General features: G+C 37.4%; 1 long non-coding RNA gene across 3 annotated transcripts in view; it reads left to right on the forward strand.

Annotated features, from left to right (window-relative positions):
- Positions 1 to 14,401, forward strand: part of LOC142061805 (uncharacterized) — a 31,169-nt gene extending 16,768 nt beyond the window's left edge. The window contains exons 3-4 of one of the 3 annotated variants that reach the window (XR_012662259.1): positions 2,644 to 13,573; positions 13,861 to 14,401. This is a non-coding gene — a long non-coding RNA (uncharacterized LOC142061805). Of the gene's footprint in view, positions 1 to 2,643; positions 13,574 to 13,860 lie in introns of those variants that run through there. The other 2 variants (XR_012662261.1, XR_012662260.1) reach the window with 2 other exon arrangements.
- Positions 14,402 to 20,857: the final 6,456 nt, after the last annotated feature.

Raw genomic sequence — 20,857 nt, forward strand, 5'->3', positions numbered from 1 at the left:
GAATTTACAGGCAGTTATTTTAAGGCCTGAATTATGAGATATTATTATACATACTGCCCTGCTCCAAGGCGCAAAGATGAGATTGTGGAGAGCCATCAGGTCTTCTGTGACTTTAAATTTCTCAGCTTTTCCTCCCAAGCCCAAAACTGTGAGGGGATTGTGTCTTATCCTCAAAACCCAGAAAGGACACCATAATTATTCAGTGTGGCCATCTGTGCTCCCCACTAGTAGGATGTCTTCCACAGATTAGGTGAAAGTGCCTCCGATTTTGTTTTAAGGGAACCATGTCCCTTTCAGGTCACCCAAAAATTTAATGTATTATTTCTAGAAGAATTATCTTAATTTCGATTCTCAGTAATTAGCTTGTGTTGCATTTCTGACAGCAAGATCAAAAAGCTCTGTGCGGTCAGATGTAATTCCCATGTTTAAATACTTATTTATCAACCCATCTCTTAAACTTCCTTTCAATATACCAGATAAATTTAATTACTTACACCCCACAGCATAATGCAAGGTTCTCAGCTACACGATCTTGGTTTTGGGGGGGTTGGGGTTTTGGGGAGTTTTCTTCTGTAACCTCTCCAGCATTTCCCATCTCCATTCCCCTTTATTATCCATTCAAAGATTTCGTTAGCCTTCTTTTCACAGAAGCACAGAAAGCTCAGGTTGAGGACGTAATCTATGATAATACTCTAAAACCTAGTTTAAGCTATTGGTTTTTAAGACAGATTCTGCCATTCTGTAGATACAAATTTTCTTGAAATAAAAACATATTCCTCTTACTTTGGCTGGTTAAATAATTTTTTGTGGATACTAACCATTTAAATCACTTGATTTAAATTACCCTAATAGTAATCCATCCTTATTTTTTAATAGCCTACCAATCTTTGGATAATTCTCAAACTGTATACAATATTCACTGATACTCCTTAGGTACTTCTTAGCAACTTTCAACTTTTTCCCGTTCCCAGTTTCCTGGTGGAAATAAGAATGATCATATAACAAATCTAAACAAGTTAAAACAACTTTTTTTTTTTTAGTTACTTTTGCACAAAATTTATGCATAACCTTTTCCGTATCCATCCCCTTCAAGGATCCAGAAGCCATACTCTGAAGGCCATAAAATATATGTAGCGAGAGGTTAGAACTGGAACAAGTTAAAATAGCCAGAAGATCTTGAATATCAATATCAAAAGAGCAGTTTCTAATCCCTCTAGCCCATTCCTGTGAATTTTATAAAATGCACGCGTTTGAATCAGAAACCACTTCATTGTACGTAGTAAGTGAATTAAGTCGAAGTGCACATGCCTACTTTGTTTATGATCCATTACTCCAGTCAAAACCAAAACCAAACAGAAAGAGACCTCACGCAAAAAAAAAAAAGCTATCTGACTAGTTGTAATTATAATTGTAGTCTCTAGTTCGTTACCAGCAAAGTTCCAAGGTAACAAATCCATTCTTGTACCTCCAATGAAGGTCAGGCCAGCTAATTTGTTATTCTGTGTTATATCCTTTTCTGGGTAATGGGACAACATTTGCAAATCTCACTGTTTCCCAGTTTTCCAAGATAAGTTAAAAATTGGCAATGATTCACTAGTTCCTTTGAGACTTCTGAGCATAAATTACTTAGCTAGTTCATTTGAAACATTCTCTAATGGGAACAAATGTTGCCTTATCAGTGCTTTATTTCAGATAGAAAATGTTGTGTTTCCATCAACGTTTGAATGGTTTGGCCCTAAACCAGCCATTATCTCAGCTTCTCTTACTCTGAATGAACTTGTAACCTTTCTGAGAAAGACACACCACAGTGTACAACACCCCCTTTTTTTTTTTTTCTAGTAGATAATTCTGCAAGCATTATAGCTCAGATGAAATAAAAGCGTCCAGCAAGTTGTGTACATGCTTTCTTTCTTAAACATAGCTTTCTATAGGAGTCCTTCTCCCTTTCTCTGCTCTGTCTTCTATAGGATTACCTTCCCGCTTGAGTGTGATAAGCAGTCAGAATCCTTCTTCTAAAAGAAAGAGTCACCATATTTATTGTTTCTCTAGTTTTGTCCTAGATAATGCAGAAATATGCATTGAAAATTCTATATTCTATATTCTCCTTTGCAATGCTGGAGACTTCTTAAAGGCTATGATTTGATTAGACAAACAAAAGACTTTGTTTATATGTTCAGGATAGGCTATTTCAGAATGGCAGGGGGGAAAAAAGGACTCAGAGAAGCTACTTTATTCATTGGAAGTGTTGTCCAGGGAGTTAAAACTGGAAGTAAAATCTAATATTTTAGAGCAGTACTTTCGCAGGAAGACATTTTTAGTATGTGATATTTCAAAATCTGGAAAACATTTCTCGGTGATATTACATATTTTAGAGACTCCCTGTGTTGACAGAGTTTTGTTGATACTTTTATATGTGGTTGGACGGTTTTGTTGGCATCTGTGAATTCCAGAATTATTTCTGCTGTCAACAGCAGAATCGCAATAGTAATGCCTTAAGGCTGCTTTTTTTTTTTTTTTCCTAAAATAGATACAAAAACAGCAGACCACTTTCAGCCAAACAAACTGACTGATTTTTCCAGAAAGTGCCCAGTTTCATAACAAGTCTTCTATAATCTTTACAAATATTTCTTGTTACTCTTCCAGAAATATGCTGCAGATTTGAATTTGAATCAAGTTACTCCACTGGCTGTAATCAATAATTCTCCAAGAATTAACCAACTAGAACAGGAATTTGCAAATAAAAGCTAAGAATTCTGATGACTAAGGCTGCGAATTTGGAGGAGAAATGGGAACATGTGGGGTAAGAAGCGTGAGGTTGAATAACAAGAAAAAGGAGTAACAGGGTAAGAGTGCTGTGTGATTGGAAAGCGGAAGAGGAGGAGACGGAACGTGGTAGCAAAAAGGCTGATGTCAGCTGACCTGCAAAGTTCTGAAATCAGCAGACGCTGAATGCGCTGAACAAGAAGGTGGAGCAGCAAAGATTATACAGAGGAAAGAGTGGCAATATAAGACCAACTGGGATCAGGAAACTTCTGGAGGCTTGATAAAGAAACACTTGAAGAGAGAGGAGTATGAAGACCAAAGCAAGGACAAAAGAAACTGAGTTTGGATGTGGAATTAAGTCAACACAGATATTACCAACCTAATACTTATGGTTACATTGTTGTTTAAAATCACAAAATGTGGTTCTCTTTGAATCTTCTTTCTTTCTAGTTTCAAGCTCAGGGAAATGTATATAAAATTACTTTAAAAATAATTACATTAGAAGGATATTAGGGCTGCAAGCTCAAGCATCCAGCCTACATTATGGCTGTTACCTATCAAACTTATCTTGAGTTTCCATTGACGCTCACCCAAACCAAAATAGTGTGGTAATATCTTTGAAAAGATGGTGCTGTTTTGGTTTTTCCCACAGAAAACAGCTCAGCCAGCTGATCAGAGTATTGTATGTACAGATTAAATTATACCTTAAAATATATAAAACAACTTATCACATGAAAATATAGTTCCCCCAGGCCTACAAAAAATGACATGAAATATGAATTAATATACTTAGTGCTTCTACATTCACAAATCTAAATGTTTTTTTTTCCTAATTATTTACACCTGAATTAAAACATTAAGTTGAAATAAAGTAAAATGAATGTATCAGTGAACTGTAAATTTCACTTAGAGTCCTGAAGACTCCAAATGAGACAAAATGACAGTAATTTCTACTAAATTTTTTCAAACCTCTTATTTAAGAATACTTTCTAATCCGAATACAGTTATTTTATGTAAGAACTTTTAAAATTATTTCAAAGCGTATGAGTGTTTTAAAGCTCTTTATACTAATTTCATACTGATTTATTGATTGTTGCTGATGCATTAAATACATTTAATCAACTTTATAATGATAAAACTTTAAAAAATTGACACCAGTGAAAGCTAGTTCAAAATATCTAAATATGATTTTTAAAAAAATTAAACTAGTTGAAACAATTGCTTCACAGCTGTGCAATGGAATGAGATAATGCATCACTGTCCTGAGGCTAGTATTTTGAATGTCTAATAACACAACAGATACATACGATGCACTAAGTGTAATTTTAATATTCATTTTTATGACTCAGTTCTTTTCCAGAAAGGTCAATTTTAAGTTAGCCTATTTTTAAAAATAGCTAAAGGGTCTGATTTTAGATTTATGTAAGGTAAGCTATTGGCCCGGGTTCTTCACCTAATTCAGCATTAAAGGTCTGGCTTTAAAAGTGATTTTGTTCATATGTAAAATACTTTCATTCTGTGTCTTTGGGAAGATTGGTGTATGCACAAAGCTAGAAGGAATTAAAAGGGAAAAAGGCATGATACTGTATGTGTAGAAGTGGAACAGCAGCGAACAAATAATAAGGGTAGGCACATGAGACATTGTCTCAGATACGTACAAAGAAATACTTGATGAAGAATTGAGGTTTAATTAGGCTGTAACTTTTAACAATTGAAGTCAGCTGGGAACTGCCCTGCAGTAACTCAGACCACAAGGGTGATCATTACTTACGTTTCCACTTACTGGACAGCTGCTGCCAGTATTCACCACTTCACAGTAAGTCCAGCCAATTTCTAGGACCTCACGTATAAGAAAGGCTACTGAAAGCTGTAACCCTGTTTTCCTCTTCTTCAGTTATGGCCTTTCTTTTCTTCTGCTTTAACTCTATTCAAACTGCCAAGACATGACAATGTAGGCAGCACTGTAACCCATGCCACTAAGCTGTCGCTATAGGGATGGTAAAAATACCTAGTATTTGCATTCTGGCAACATGAGAAATACTCTATTCCAGTTCCAAAGAAAGTGAAGGTGCAGTGCTCACATAATACAAATTTGTAATTAGTATAGTAATTATTAGTAACAGTAATTGTAATAATAATTCTATAGTAGTCACAGCAGAAAGAAAGGGCTCAGTCTGATGGGGAAGCTTTGTGCTGCCTTTTCCTTGTGCTCAGGAGATTAAAAACTGAACACTAAAGAATAGTAAATAAAGACGTGATATTTGGGCACTTGTTCCTTGACAGTTTTGCTAAATATTCTATTCTTGTTATTTGAGTGGGCAGAGTAATGGCTGCACGGTGCCTACCTAAGTCACTATACTGGCATTCAAAGTCTAGAAGGCAATATTGCTCATAGGATCTCTTTCTATCACCCTCTATCTCTGCTGGTACAACAGCCTATGAGACGCCTGAAGTGCAACATCTGAAGTAAACTATACGTAAGAGAAGTAGTTCTGTTAGGTTTCAAAGAATAAAACAAATCAGAAGTGTCTTGTTTTCTAGTTTTCATTAAAATGTATTAACCTAAAGTATATATTAAACAAAGGTTGACAAATTGTTTTAGTAGGTTTATGAGAAGAAACCTAAGATGGAGGTTAGCAATTTTTATATGCACCCTGAGTTGAGACATTAATCTGCAGGAGTGTTAAAAATAAATAAATAACTCCTTACTCCCTAGTTGTTTAAAACTGGAGTGAACGCTCTTCAGATGGAATAAAGCAAAACAGTAGCCTGTGAAAAGTCTAAAAGTTATACAAAAATGGATCTACAAATTTCTTATCTCTTAGGGGAAAACATAAACACTGTAGCAGATTTACCTGCTACCTTCCTGAAAGTAGGATCAGATTATAGGTATCTGTAGAGAGCACAAAGTTTGTTATTTCAAAGTTTTCAATGGGTAAATCTCAGAGTATTTTTGCTTTCTCTTTGTCAATGTAGAGAATGGCTCCTTTTCTCCCTCCCAGGAGGGATTTTTCTCTCCCTTTCTATTAAAACAACTAAAACTTGAATCAGTGAAACTGTGAAAGAGGAAAAAGAAATAGAAGTTAAGAAAAGTAAAAAGTTTGAAGGCAACTGGAAATTGACAAATAAGTGTCAGAGCAGAAAACGATGGCAGTTTGCCAACCAGCTGCGAAAACTAATTCAGCTTTAGATAAAGAGATTTTAAAGGGGAAAAGGACAAGCAAACTTCAGAAAAAGGAAGAATAAAGGAGCAAAGAATAAATCCTTAGAGCTGTGTTAAAGAAGAAACATAGGCAGTGCTTTGTTGTTTTAACTGCAGAACTGCAAGAGGGGCTTTTCATTGAGACTTTGAATAGCACCAAAGAAACAGCCAGAATAAAGTGGAAGCACTAAAGGTTTCCTTAATGCAGTAGCTTATAGACCAGCCCTCAAAAAGGGATTTAAAGATTAGCTTCTCTAGACAAATAGAAATTATTAATGGCAGTGCTTTCTTCACAAGTCTACATATGGACATAAAAATAACTGTTGCACACAGTTCTGTGTACAAATTCATGGCAAGAAGTGGCTGAGACTGTTAGACAAACAAAATTAAATAATTGAAAATTTCAGTGTAAGACACCTTTCCCTAGGAAAGTATTTCAGTGAGGCAGTATGTAATCTTCAAGAATACAGTCCTTGGTTTTTCTTTTCCTAGGTACATCACGTTGGTTCTTTCATGGTCGGAGAGCGTGTGAAAGAATGAAGTGATGAGCGCCGTCTGGTCACAACACAACAGCAGACCAAAATAGCAAGCTGGTATATAAAATAACATGAGGGAAGGTGGTCACAGGCTTGTCCTCTCATCTGTCACTAGGCCTTTTAATCAGGCTGTGAATAGCAAGTCAGCATGATGTAATGCTGCTGGTTATTATGCAGAGATCTAATGGCTGCCTCTACTCTGCCCAATTACAGCATTCTCAGAAGTTCCCTCAGGACAACATCACCTGACCACTCAGGCTACACAGAGCTCAGTGGTCCCCTCTGGGTGCCCTTAAAACACCACGTCTGAGCTCACAAGAGGATTCCCCGAAAGTGCCAGGCTCTGAGAGTGACCTCACGCATACCCTCCGTATGAACCACATCCTTTCACCTCCATTACGCACGGTTTCACTCTGCTGCATGAAATTCCCAGAGCAGCGTAGCACGACTGCCCGGCTTTCATCCTGCACGGGCAGGATGCACATGCTCTCTCACATCACAGCACGCACCTTAGGTACGTGAAAGGTCTTGCATTAAGAAGACGAACAGTTTTGGCCCGCGTCAGACAAAAAGCCTTGACGTGTATAACTGCCATAAAACCCAGGGAGAGTTCACCTAGTTATGTTTAAAACGTTTCTTAAACACTCTTCCACAGAGGGAATTATGAATGGGAAGTATCACCCCAAAGTGTGTTTTGCAATGTTACGGAGAAAAACAGGAATAATATTCTATTTTACTGTGAAGTTAGAACTCAGAATTTCAGTGGATCATTCGAACAGCAAAAATTAGTTCTGCAAATAAATTACATTTTTATTGTGAGCTGTAGTATTGTTATCAGCACAGATTAGTAAACTATGAAATAAGGAAACAACACGGAGACCCTCTGCGCTTAGTCACAAACAAGCTATAGAAATGTCATCACTAGTTGACATTTCAACTGTGAAAGTTTCTCATTTCCTGCAAGCTTAGGCAAATGAGGGATCGAAGCTATATTTTATTTTTTATGGCTACATTTTCCGGCAGTCAGCTGTTTCAGATTGACAATAAAATTCCTAACGGTAGTTGTTTGTTCTTCTTTTGGGAAGTTTCTTTGGCAGGTTTTATCAGCTTAATAGTTGTTCTCCTGCTACTCAACAGTGCTGAAGGCTGTGCTTAGAGTGAGGAACAGCAAACAGCGGTGTTGCCTTTGCATCTTCCATGGCCTGTAAGACCCTAAATGTTGTCACCATCCTTATTTGTTATTGTCTTCCCCATTCACAATTTTTCACTGTGTATTTGTCCTAATGTTTAATATCAGGTATTTTAATATGGATTTTCTGAATTAAGGGTGCTTAATTCATTGTCTGCTTTCTTATAACTATTTCTCCCGTTGGATATGCATATCATATGGTATGTATGTTCTTTGAATATGTCCCAGTTGTGTGAGTGAGCCAAACCCAATGACGAAATGCAAGAGAAGGAAAATTATTCAAAAACATATAATTTTTAATTCACATCCTCCTAACAATATGGAATTTACTTGCAAAGCCTTTTTAATAATTTACAAAAAAAAAAAAAAAAAAAAGAAAAAGAAAAGAAAACAAACTACTTGAGACAACATCTGGTCTGGAAACCTTATGTTACAGATTTCAAATGGCATTCTCCCCATCGGTATCAATGGGTCCATCAGAATGTCTTCCAAACCATTATCTGTCATCTGTGATGAGGAGTGCAAACTCCTTGAGGTAAAAACAATATATACATAGTATTGAGAGCATTGATAGCACTTGATAATGGTAAAGGGGTTTATGATCATATACTCTAATTTTTAAATGCTTTTATTTGAAATTTGTATTGTAAAGATGATGCTAGCAGCTAAGTGAGAACTTGTGACTCATGAAAAGATAACTGGAAGGCATGTGTTATGGCTTCCCATTCTGTTCTAGACATTTAATAACAATTGCTGGAAGGGAACAAGGAAGTCTGTCATTCCCATTGCTTAATCCAACAAATACCTTCACTGGCATTAAGAAAGTTACTGGTGTGAGCAAGAGTTGTGGACTCAAGAACTTAATCTGGCAATGACTGAGCTGAGAGTTCTTGAGCCACAGGAGGAGAAACTGCCGGAGATGTGGCTGCCCTTGTGTGTGTCAAGTTCAGATCACGTTACAGGGGTTCCAGGACACCAGGGCTGTTACCAGCAAGCCCGTTATCTCCCAAATGTGTAAAAACACATATATGGTATATGCATCAGGGTTTCTAAATTCCTTTTTATATGGATGTCCATGCCTGGTTCGCTGCTGTACTGCTTCTGGGCTGTTGACTGAAAAACAGCACGTAATATTGCTATACTATTGCATGCTTATTGCTGATAAAACCAGGCTAACAGCTGAGAGAGCTGGGTTTTTTGTTTTTATTTGTCAGACCGTAAAACTGAAATGTTAATTTCGCCTTCAACAATATCTAATTAGTAACAGTTCCTATTCAAAATCTTTCTTTATTTTTATTGGCTTGAGTTACACTCCATTTTTTATAAAGTGTTCTACAAAATGACTTTTTTATCATTTCTTTTAAACTTCATTATCTTTTTGATGACACAGTAATTTTCACTTCTATTTCTTAATCTCCTTTCAGCCAACTTTTTTACTTTGATTTTTCTCTACAGCAGTGCATGATTTTACTCATCTATTTTGATAACTTTTAATGGAAATTTACTTTATCATAAGGACACCCTACTACTTTTAGATGAGTTGTGTTTGCCTTCCTAAAAGACTTAAAAGCTGGCTCTCTGCGGCACCTATTAAAAATAATAAAACTGTCCCCCGAGGATATAGCTAAGATCCTAGGAGGTGAACAGATCATCAAGAACCTGAAACAGTTTGCAACCGTGTCAGATAGCTTTGATAGTCTTTGCAATCTATACTAGAGAGTGATCCTCTCCACAGCTCAAAGAGAGAGCTCAGGTACTGTAAAGATTGGCTGACTCTTGTAAATGCAGTTTTCCTCTAGCTGAAAAATACAGATAGGAGCTGAAATAATGTGTAAGACAAGCATCTTGATGATACTCATTTATAGAATTTTTATCTCCCTGTGAAACAGTTCGATAAGCTTTTACAGTATTTTGCAAAACTTTTTTCTGAGTTTATATTCATGGCCTGTTGTCTCTCTAAATTGGAGGAAGACGTTATTGGATCCTTTTTTGGATACTTGATGTCTAGCATTAGGCTTTAAAGCTTCTGTATCGTGGAGAAACTTCCGAATAATCTCCTCTTAGGATATTTTTCTTCTAACATATATAAGTTTTGAAAGGTTTGAAAAGGAGTCGGTGGCAAGGGGGTCTTAGGTCTATCTAGTTATGAACCAAACAAAAGGTAACAGGGGCACATGAATTATGCAAGGTCATTGGAAGTGCAGAACTAGAAAACTCTTATAGGGAATTTTTTAAAAAATTACTGACTGCGAGCCTAGCAAAATTGCATTTACTGGCCATAACAAGTTGAACAAGACCGTTACATTTTTTGAGCAAATAATATTAATCTTTCTTTTTTACATGACAGCTTTTCAAATAATGGAAAACCTGATTCCTTTTCAGTTACTTTAAGAAAATAAATCAAGTGTAAATCTCACCAATAAAATCACTACTTGCATTTGAGACTTAATCCATGCCAATGTAGCGCTGCAGTATTTAAACTCTTTTTCCCAGTCTGCATCATAATTTGCAAATCACTAAGTGCAGAGAGCTGCAAAGCGGCTGTAGGAACAAAGGACCTACTTTTTGATTGCAGTTGTTCTTTGTTAACATAGCTTACCTGCATCATAGGCTTAAGCTAATAAACATTCATTTCATATTTCTACCCAGTCTTTCTTGCTTGTTTTTTTTCCTTTTTTTTTATATTTCATGAAAGGTAGAGTCCTGCCAGTGTTCTGCCATTCCAGCAATGCGTGCAATATCCTAGCATAAAAATACATGACAGAAATACTGCTTGTCCAAGCTAAAGCTATTGATTTCATTCTTTCGCACACTTAATATGGTCTAATATCTTTTTGTCTCCCAAGATTTTTCTTTACCACCTAAGCCATTAAAGCTATCTGGCTTCTTAATGGTTTTCAAATTTCTTTGGCCGTCAGGAGGATACAGCATTAGTTTTGTAAAACTATCTGAAGGTCAGTTTTGCCAACAAAGTAAAATACTTTTGATAAAATGAACTCTGAAAGAGAATTATAATAGGTTTTTAACTGTATTAGTTTAGAGTTCAACATACTGAAAACGTTCATAAGATCCACATTATCATTGGGAAGTGCTAGAAGAAGCATCTGCTCTTTTTAGTCTGCTTTCATTCAGTGATACCCACAAATTGTCCAGTGTGCCTGTTACTCTGGTATTGGACGTAGGAGTGTAAAGCCTGCATACATTATGCTTTAAAACCTTACAGTGCCTTATGAGGTCTGCTTTCTACCCCTGTTGCTCAGTAAGTATCTTGTGTGAATTGATGTAGATGCAAAATAATAGCAAACTAACTCACATCCAGAGAATAATTACACTGCCAATTAATACATATTTTTTCCCAACTTTTAAGCAAATTAACAATCCAGACAACCCCATTTTTTCCCCTTAAAGATAGATTTTAATTGGTAGCAATAAATTAGTAAAGAGATTTTTGTGTAGGTGTCGGGTGCTGTGGAGGCCAGCTGCTCCCTGGGTGCTGGTAGCATCGGGGGGTCTCCATGCCAGTGCCTGTCCCACCCACCCCAGGCAGAAGCAGGGCACCCCGAGGGCACCAGGGCAGCCCCAGCCCTGGGCATCTCTCACACCCCTTGGGATGGGGACTGGCCAAGGGCGGGCTGGGACATGGGCCCATGGTGGGGCCTGGCTTGGTAGGGTCTGTGGCCAGGCAGGGCAGGGCTGTGGGGAGCTGGAGACCAGCCCTGCTTTGGCATTGCTGGATCAGGGGCTGATGGCCCCAGGGGGCTGACGTGGGGTCCTGAGCTATTGGCAGGGCGGGGGGAGTCACACCTTGGTTGCCCCCATGGGTCCTGGGGGTTGGTCAGGGACATGTGGACATGCAGGGCTGTGAGTGCCCTGGGGACCATGACAGTAGGAGTACTCTGCTTCTTATTCTGTTTTTGTTTCTTCAAGTAAAATGGCATCTACAGTAATTGCATAAATACTCTTAATTGAAAAACTCATCTAAGTCTGTCCGTGATACTGCAGATGAATAAATGAATTTATATACAGTGTATGAATTAGTACACATATTCATTGCTGCTATTGTGGGTTCATATTTAAAAATAAGACATTATCTCTGCAAATCTTTTAGGACAATTGAAAACAAATGCTACAGGTTGTTTAATTTTTTGTGTGTGTGCGTATGTGTGTGCTCATGATTAACTTTGAATTAATGAGTTTACAAATTTTGTGTTACAGATGACAAGACAAAAGCCTGTTCCCTTTTTTGGTCTGTAGATGCACTGCAAATCTTACGGAGTCCTTATGTAGATAGATCTCTTCGTATGATTTTACTCACTTCAGATGATTTATTAGTCAAGAACTAATTTGTTACGTACATGTTTTATCCTTAATTATTTACTAAAGGAATCCCTTGCAATAAATAATCTCTAGGCCTGATCACTAAAAAATCAAAATATAACCTATATTTCAAGTAACAGGCACACAAAAGGGTATCTTTGGCAATAGGATTTGTCTGTGCAGAGTAAACAAATTATTTTTAATAGGTACATAGAGTTCTTCAATTTGATAGCTGCTTTCGCCCATGTTGCCTCTGCCTTGTGATTCATTGAAGTTTAAGAAATTGCTCCCAGAACATGTGATATGGTGTTTTTATCCAATTAAGTCAATAAGCACAAGGATTTGGAGTTCTCCACTAATACAATGAAGTTCAAAATTGGTTGATACTACCCTGTCAGCTCAAGTGGATTAATAGCTGGACGTCATTAGCAGAGTATGTGAATACTCCTAATCCATTCTAGGATGAAGCCAGACAGGTTAGTTTAAATCATCTTAGTGGGGTTTCAATTAGCCTAAACTCAGGCTACCAGTATGGGGATATACACATATCTTTTTCACCTATATTTGCTTCAGCAGTTTCTCTCTCACATGCGTTAGTCAGCATCACCCTTCTGAGAATAACCGCCCGCTCGGGACTGTCACCTGGGCTCTTCATGTGGCCGCTCCTGCACCCGCTGCAGTTAAAGTGAGCTGAGTTATCAAAGCTCCATTATTAGTTTAAACTGTTCCTAGAAATTCCTTATAGGGAAGGTATAATAAAGTTTATATGAGAATTTTTATGTCAAAATATCAATTCATTATTTGACCTATGTTCTATTTCTTCCTGGCATCTAAGTAATTATATTTGACAGAATGAAACTGCATTTAAGTGTTAAAACTATAGGGGAAGCTCCTTACCTGGAATACTACTGTGTGCCTCAAACGTCAACGGACTTACACTGATATACAGCAACTGAAAATGGAGCGGGAATGCCATAATGGTGGAGAACGCATCCAACGCACGTTTTATGTTCTGAATATTTATTAGATAATATGAATTCTTCTGTCCCTTAATTATAAGTACTTTAACCTAAAGTAATTATGGAAAATAATTTATTTACTACTCAATCAATTTACTGTTATCAGTGTAATGCTCTAAGTTATTTTCCTCTTATTTACTAAAGAAAAATGTATTTAGATGCGTTCCGATCCTCCCCAGTTCCATATGCCCCCCCGCATTGTGGTTCTGTTGTCAGGTGGCCACACAATTAGCACGCTTATGCTCAGAAGGCAGCACTTCAGACCACTAAGCCCTTTTGTTTGACAATGTATCTCCCTTCTAAGCTAGTATCCTTTTATGCCCACTACCACTCTCACTCTGCTTTTTCTCTGTTCTTGTGCAATGGTTCACTCATTCTTTGTCCCTGTCACAGTCCCCTGCTGCAGCTGGGCCTCAGATATAGCTGTTCTGCAACTTCTGACCCTACCATACACCTGGAGATCCAGAAAGCAATATGGTCACTGAGGAGAGACCACAAGAAATAGCAGTCTGAGGCTGAGGCCCAGCTGTCTTCTACAGTGTTACATGTGAGTGAGAAATATGAAATTACTTTTCACAAACCTTTCATCATTTGAGTCCCAGTGTTGAAAGACACCTGCTTTTAGTGCTTGACAGAGTTCAGCATAAAAAAGTGAGGTCACTAAAACCCCTAAATCATTAATATAGCACTTAGATTTCGTAATAGTTGATTGTTCTAGAGCAGCAAGGATATGTACTGAAAGGATTGAGGAGACGGGTGGGGGGAGAGGAAGAACGTTCCAGGAATGTCAGTCTATTTCATGGACTGATATGAACAGCTGTCCTTCGATTACAGCTTGCTGTTGCTCAGTGCAGTTGCTGCCCTACTGCGTTACTGGAAGGTGATTCCTGGGCAATGAACTCTTTTGGATTATATGTACACACATGAAGCTTGGGACTGTATCTGCCTTTAAGAAGGGGAAGAGCTGTTCTCACCGATCATGGTTCTGGAGACCAGCCAAATGCTGGTGGATGCCTGAAAGTGGACAAGGTGAGGCTCCTTCCATCTACCAACATATGTGGAGACACATTTCCTCAGCATCCACTGCCACCATCACCAGCAGATCCAAAACACAATGGAAGACTGGCTCCTCAGAAGGAATTCTGCCAGTGTCAGCCCTGCAAACATCACACATCCCTTTTGGTCCTTTAGGGAGGAGAGGAAATTCGTGCACCTTTAGTAGCCTGACATAGTTCCACCAGGGGAGAATTAAAATCTCTTACCCTCTAGTAAAATATTTGTGCAGCAGTATCAAGGGCTTTTCTGCTCCAACTCTTCAATTCCACTGTAACTTCCTCCCTCTTCTTTATTGTAACTGGTAATAAAGAATCAACACAAGAATCTTCATGATTTATTTTGATCTTACATTATTTGAAATTTAGAATATTATTTTTATAATTTTTAAGTTAGCTTTCATATACAGATATATTTGATTTACTAAACAAAATGCAAGAACCTGCATATCGGTGGCTCTGCCTTACTGCGTAGTTCTGCAATACCTTGTCTGAAGGAGCAGAGAGGATGAGTTACACAGTAGTCACTGTTACGATAGAAAAATTTCAGAGTGCAAGGCCTTGATACAATACACATTGTTTGAGGTGCTGTTCATGTTTTGTATTCTAGATCTTTTAGAGTGTTCCCCCTTGGAGCACTGAGACAGTGCTTGTAGGATTTGTAACAGAAGTTCTTGGAAGTGAAGGAAAGCAGTGCATATAGTATTTTCAGGGTAAGCATTCCTTTTTAGGTACTTCTGAGGAATGTAACAAAAACTAAGCAAAAATAATGCTTCATGCTTACTGAGACAGAAGCAAATTCAGATTTAAGAAGTCAAAGGCTTTTATCAGAATAGCTGTACATCTGGATCTGTTGAATAATCGAAATGACGCTGCACTGAACATCACCTTTACATTCTTTAAATGTGTTCCATTCCTCAAGATTTCCAGTACATAACAGTACCAAAGAAATTATGAAAAAGCCTGACACTGAAATGAATGTGCAGTTTATTTATTTAAATGTTTTATATTTAACATAAAAAATAAGGTGCTTGCAACATCTTGGTATATAGTTAAAATTTATGGTAACATTACTGTAGCTGAGTTATTCAAGAATACAAGAAAAGGTTTGGTTTTTTACCGCATCTTTTTACCAGTCTTCAAACAGTGCGATCTGTGTCAGTACTGAAGTATAATTTTGTTCCAGACAAGGCACAGCATGGTTTGGAGCCCAGGTAATAATCTCTTCTCAGTCATTCCTGGCTCTGTGATAGGCCATCGTGACACACTCTGGACTATGTTTATAGGGAACCATGAGCCCGAAGGAGCATGGTGCTGAGACATCCCTATAGCTTTAGATTAAGATAGCAGAGTTCAACTTAGATTATGGTTTGGGGCATTTAGCCAACATTGCTGGAGCTGCTGGCAACAGTGTGAGGCAAAGAAATAAAGGGATAAAGTAAGGAGGCAGTAATGAACCCTGGGGCTGGAGCAGAAACTAGTGACAGCAAGATGGGATAGAAAAAGGTGGAGAAACACTGCTGTGCAACACATTTTATGTGTGTTTCAAAAATTCGACATTTCGTACAGCAAAAATATATACATATTTGCAGGCAGCATATATATTTTTAGGGATGCACACACACAGAAACACACACATACAAAAGAGATATGTTGCTGTACAAACATTAGTTTTGCATTTTTTGAGTGTCTAGAACATCAGGTGAAATTCCAGCAAGGTTTTTGTACTTAATTCCCCGAAAAGCGTGTTGGTAGATATTTTTTGAGAGGAAAAAGTACAATAGATATTCTGAACTACTCTGGTTTGCCAACCTGTTCAATTTTATTCAGGGCATCTTAGGAGCAGATAAATAAAGACAAAGTGGCAAAACATCCAAGTGCTTGTCAGATTTAAGGAAACAACACAAATTTTCCCCCATGGAAAGCAATTATTTAATTTAAAAATGTTTACAGGCGTCATTGTTGATTTTGCCGGTAGACAGCGAGTAAACAAGCTATAATGCTGTCTACAGTATAAAGTTATAAACTTGAAGTCTTAGCTTGCCTCTGTCAAACTCAAGGGCAAAGCTTCAATTGACTTCACTGGAGCAGGGATGAAGTATGGGACTAAATAAAGTTCGAGCTAGCTTGAAATCTATTGCACACGGACTTATTTCTGTTGTTGTAAATGTGTCCTATATACCACCTTTCTTTACAAAAAGAGAAGGTTTTCTGAGCATCAGTTATTTCACATTTGTACTTTACTGAGTGCAGGAGATTTTATTTCTACCACCGGCATAATTATTCAGAATTTATTTCAGTAACTTTATTCTATTTGGTTTCACATTATATTTCGGACTTATAGCCCAAAATTGCAGATGTTTGCAATAGGTTATAATTAAGAAGAAAGACTAACAGTTTCTCTTATAATTCCTGCTTATCTACTTAACTGAATCCTTCTTTCTCTTATAATTTGCCTTATCTGTTCTTTTAGTTTTTCCAAATCAACTTTTGTTGTGGGGCTTATAAAATTTGTTTTGTACCCTACATATTGTGCTTTGTTGAACTAATGGTTTCTTTGAATTTATTATACATGTTAATTCCTGAATCGCTGTATATCCAGGACTAGATTGTTTTTGCAGTTGTAGTTTTGTTTGCACTAAAACACTTCTAAGTCTATTATCACCTCTCCCAATTCTATTCCTTTTCTTTAGCTGTACCTAAAAAAAACCCAAACAACTATCTTTATAGCTTTAAATCAAAACTAGAAATGAGAAAGTTCACATATAGCACAATCATAAGTTCACATCCTTAGGTGCTTATTCAGTTCCTCTTTCTTTTTCTATATTCTGTTTTTCAGCTAATAATTGATCTTTTACTTCCTTTAAACCCTCCCTTAGGAGCTATCTATTAAATTAAGAACCAATTTAAGAATAACGTTCAGTCCAATCACAGCGCTTCAAAAAATGGTATTTAGAAAACCCCTTTCCATTTTGAAAACTGCAGATTACCAGTCATCTGTTTTGCCTCAATGGAAACCTAAAATGGGAGTGTTCCTATAACCTTGAAAGCCTCATGAAATAGCAGAAAAAGTGGTGCTTATTCCATTTACCTGAGAAATGAAATCCTTCACTTCTCACACATCCAAAATGTGCATCTGTGAAAATTGCAGGACAAGGCCTGATGTGCACCATTATTCATACTACAGAATATGAGGGTTAACTGTAGGCCTTGGAGAATGGCTGACCCAGTATTTGTCACTCAAAAACAAATAAAACAACTGTGTACCATAAGTCATACCACAGAAGAAATTCTTATGGGCATTGCTATGATTTCCTTGAAAAGGCCTAGAGTAAGTTAAACTAGAAGACCCATGATTTTTTTTAGTATTGCTTTTAAAAAACGTATAGAAAAGGAAAGAAATCGTGTTTGAAGCCCCGTCTTCCCTGGAGTGCTGCAATGGATGGCTATAAGCTGTTCAGAAGGGCTGGGCAAGGAAGGAGAGGTGGGGGGTGGCTTTGTAGGTTAGGAGTGTTTCGTTTGTACACTCAACGACGGTGATTATAAGGTTGAGTGCTTATGGGTAAGGATGAGGGGGAAGGCCAACAAGGCAGATATCCAACCTTAACGATTCTGTGATTCTATGATTCTGATTCTTTTTTCTCCTATAAGACAAAATGGGGTGCACTGGTCAACTAACATAACTGACTGGTAGAGTGTTTTGGGAACAAAATACTAACTAGAAATGGACAGCTAAGAGATGTAGGAGACAGGAGGCAGAATAAGCAAGTAGGCACAACGTGGAAGAGGAAGAACAGGCTACCGGATCAGCCAGTTGATGAGGCTTTGACATACGGCTTCACTCATACTTTCTTAACTTAAGCAATGACTTGTAATACTTTTCTTGGGGAAAAAAAATATCTGGGGGGGAGGGGCACTCAGTTATGAGCACACAATCTAGTCTGGACAAAGATCAACACAATATATTATTGCTGGCGGTAAGATTGTTGCTCAGCAGGATGCTCACAGCATCTGGCTTAGTGAGATACTCTAGTTCCGACTTAGATGCTCTGAATAGCCCTCTGAAGGACCATATATTCCTCCATTGACTACATAAGGAGCCCAGGGAGACATGCTTTAACTTTTAAGAAAAAGTATGGAAAGGGGAAAAATAAGTTAAATTTTTTTTGCAGACCCTGAACCTCACTTCCCCCTCAGAGGTTCGGTTCTTCTCTTTCTTCCTTCAGTGCAGCAGGGAGGCAGTGTGATACACCCTTATTTTTCATGGCACAGCAAGTGTTTCTCGATGAGTCAGTAAGGTTATACAGACTAGCATATTCAAAGGATAGAGTCCAGTTATTGCCAGTCCGCTTCCTTAACCAAGTTTGCAGGGGAAATATAACATCTCTGCGGGATCTACTTTTCCTTCTCTTACTAAAACTTGTGTAACAACAGCTGGTGCAAGGGGACAGATATAATGCAGACTACATAATGGAAGCAGAAGTATTATAAAACTAGTGCTTTTTAGTTTTATTTCCTTTAGAATTTTGCCAGCATTGTTGTTGACATATTAAATAATTTTCTCTATGTTTGAATCTTCTTTTCTTTTAGAATGTGATTGAAAATGAATGGAAAAAATTAGTACCCTTTTACATTGCTGGTACTGAGATTATTCTGTGTTTTATGTATCTATTGTACCACACTAAGAGCTTAACTCATTTTAGAAATGCAAGGGTCAGCAGATTCTTATTTTTAATTTAATGAATAACTTAACATTTGGTACTGTAAAATGTTCTTAAATAGTATGTATACTTAAAAAGAGCTAAGGGTGAAATGGCATTTAAATGAAATCCACCCATAAAAATATTATGTTTTCTATATAAGAAATTTTCATCTTAAAAACAAATTAACAACTGTTAGAACACTTAGAAATGCCAAAAAAATATTTTCCTGCTTTTATACAACCTTTTCTAAGCCTGTACAGTCCTGGACATTTGTATTAGCTCTTGCCTGAAATTTGCATCCATCTACATTATTTCATGGTTACAGTAACCCTCAGAAATAACCCTTGTCTTACAAGGAACTGAACACTTTGAAGGAGGATTTTACAATCTCCTAACAATTTATAGATTTTAATGACATCAGATATGTAAATTTGTGTTCTGAAACATAGGCTTGTAGGCTCATTTGGCTATTTGTGTTTGCTTTCAGAGAGACAAAAAATGTATAAATATGTATCTGGGGCCTACCACGTATTTCTTCTGGGTGTGCCACCATGATCAGGGCTACTTAAATTAACCAGCCCTGGCGTGGGTACCAGTAATACAGAAGGAATGATGATAAGGTACCCCAGAGACTTTTAGTAGTTTAGGAGTATTGTAGGTGGACTTCCTTGTTGATGCTGAGCTCTTCTACAATAGCATCCACAAATACACAGTGCTTCGTTCTGGAAGAGAACATGCTGGCCTTTTTCATTGGTGTCTGCACCACCTCTTGGCTGGCCTGGAGGGATACAGTGTATTTGGAAAATTTTTAACTTCAGTGAGTGCCCCAAGTGATATAATTCTCCATACCCTCTATTTTATTTCCTGCTTTATTTCAGAGTCTGACCACCCCGAATTTCCATACTATACATGTTAGTTTATTTCTGGTTCTCCTTCCATCTTCATACAAAAATATTTAGATCACAAGGCAGTACATGAGATCCAGAGGAGATCAAAACCAACTGCCAAGTACTGTGGCTACAGTGACGAAAGCAGGGCGAACACAAACAACCCTTACATCGTTGCAGGGAGCCACATTTTTTTTTCCTGGGGGTGATCCACAAAGGCAATACAGAACCTACCATCTTTCCCAGCACTGATTTTACACAGATTTCAAAATCAAGGACCAATATATTTTAAAAAAGAGTGCTTGGAGTTTTCAGCATCTACATTACCCTGTGACATACTTACTCTGTGGTAAGGATAAAGCATATCTTTGTGGGACAGGTCTGGATTAAGGTATTATTTCCTCAGAGAGTCAAGGACTACCAACATTGTCCAGGTCAACTGCAAGGTGCACAGCAGTCAGTATTTTCCAACTAAGTTAAAGTAGCTTACATAAAGAAAATAAAATAAGAAACAAGGCACTCTTCCCATAGACAAGAGAATCAGAAAACAAATAGGAAATGTGGCTGGTCCTCTTTCTTACTACGCTACCAAAAGAAGCTCACAGTGATTACTTTACCGTGCAAATACCTGTGTAAAACAGAACAGTCCTATCATACTGTGCTCTTTGATAAATAACAAACTCATAGAAAATCACACAGCTTGAATAATACTCTGGAAATGTTTCTAAAAATCATTGTTTTAAGAAACAATATATCAATGGCAAATACTCCTGAAGTCAATGGGAGATTCCAAAAAGCTTTCACAAGACCCAGGATCAAATCTGAAGTTTGGATTTGTCCTAAGACTCCATTACAATGCTCCAAAACTGTAAACCTCAGTTTATTTCTCAGAAACATTAAAAAAAAGAGAGAAAGCGAGAGAAAGCAAGGATGAGATTAAGAGAGTGGTAGGCAATTATACAGGAAACATCTTTTTCCCTTCAAACTACATAAATTACTTGTTGTTTGGCATACACTTTTTCAAGTGTTTTTTAATTAAAATAAATGAGAAACACTCAAGTTAAATTTAGCATAACAAATTATATTAGCCTTGTGATATGATAAGAACATATATTACTATTTCCAACACTTTTTCCAGTGGATTTTTTCTATTTCGTGAACATTAGTCTTGTTCTTCGTATTAGGAAAG

Source organism: Phalacrocorax aristotelis, chromosome 9, assembly GCF_949628215.1.
Source record: "Phalacrocorax aristotelis chromosome 9, bGulAri2.1, whole genome shotgun sequence".
Taxonomy (NCBI): Eukaryota; Metazoa; Chordata; class Aves; order Suliformes; family Phalacrocoracidae; genus Phalacrocorax; species Phalacrocorax aristotelis.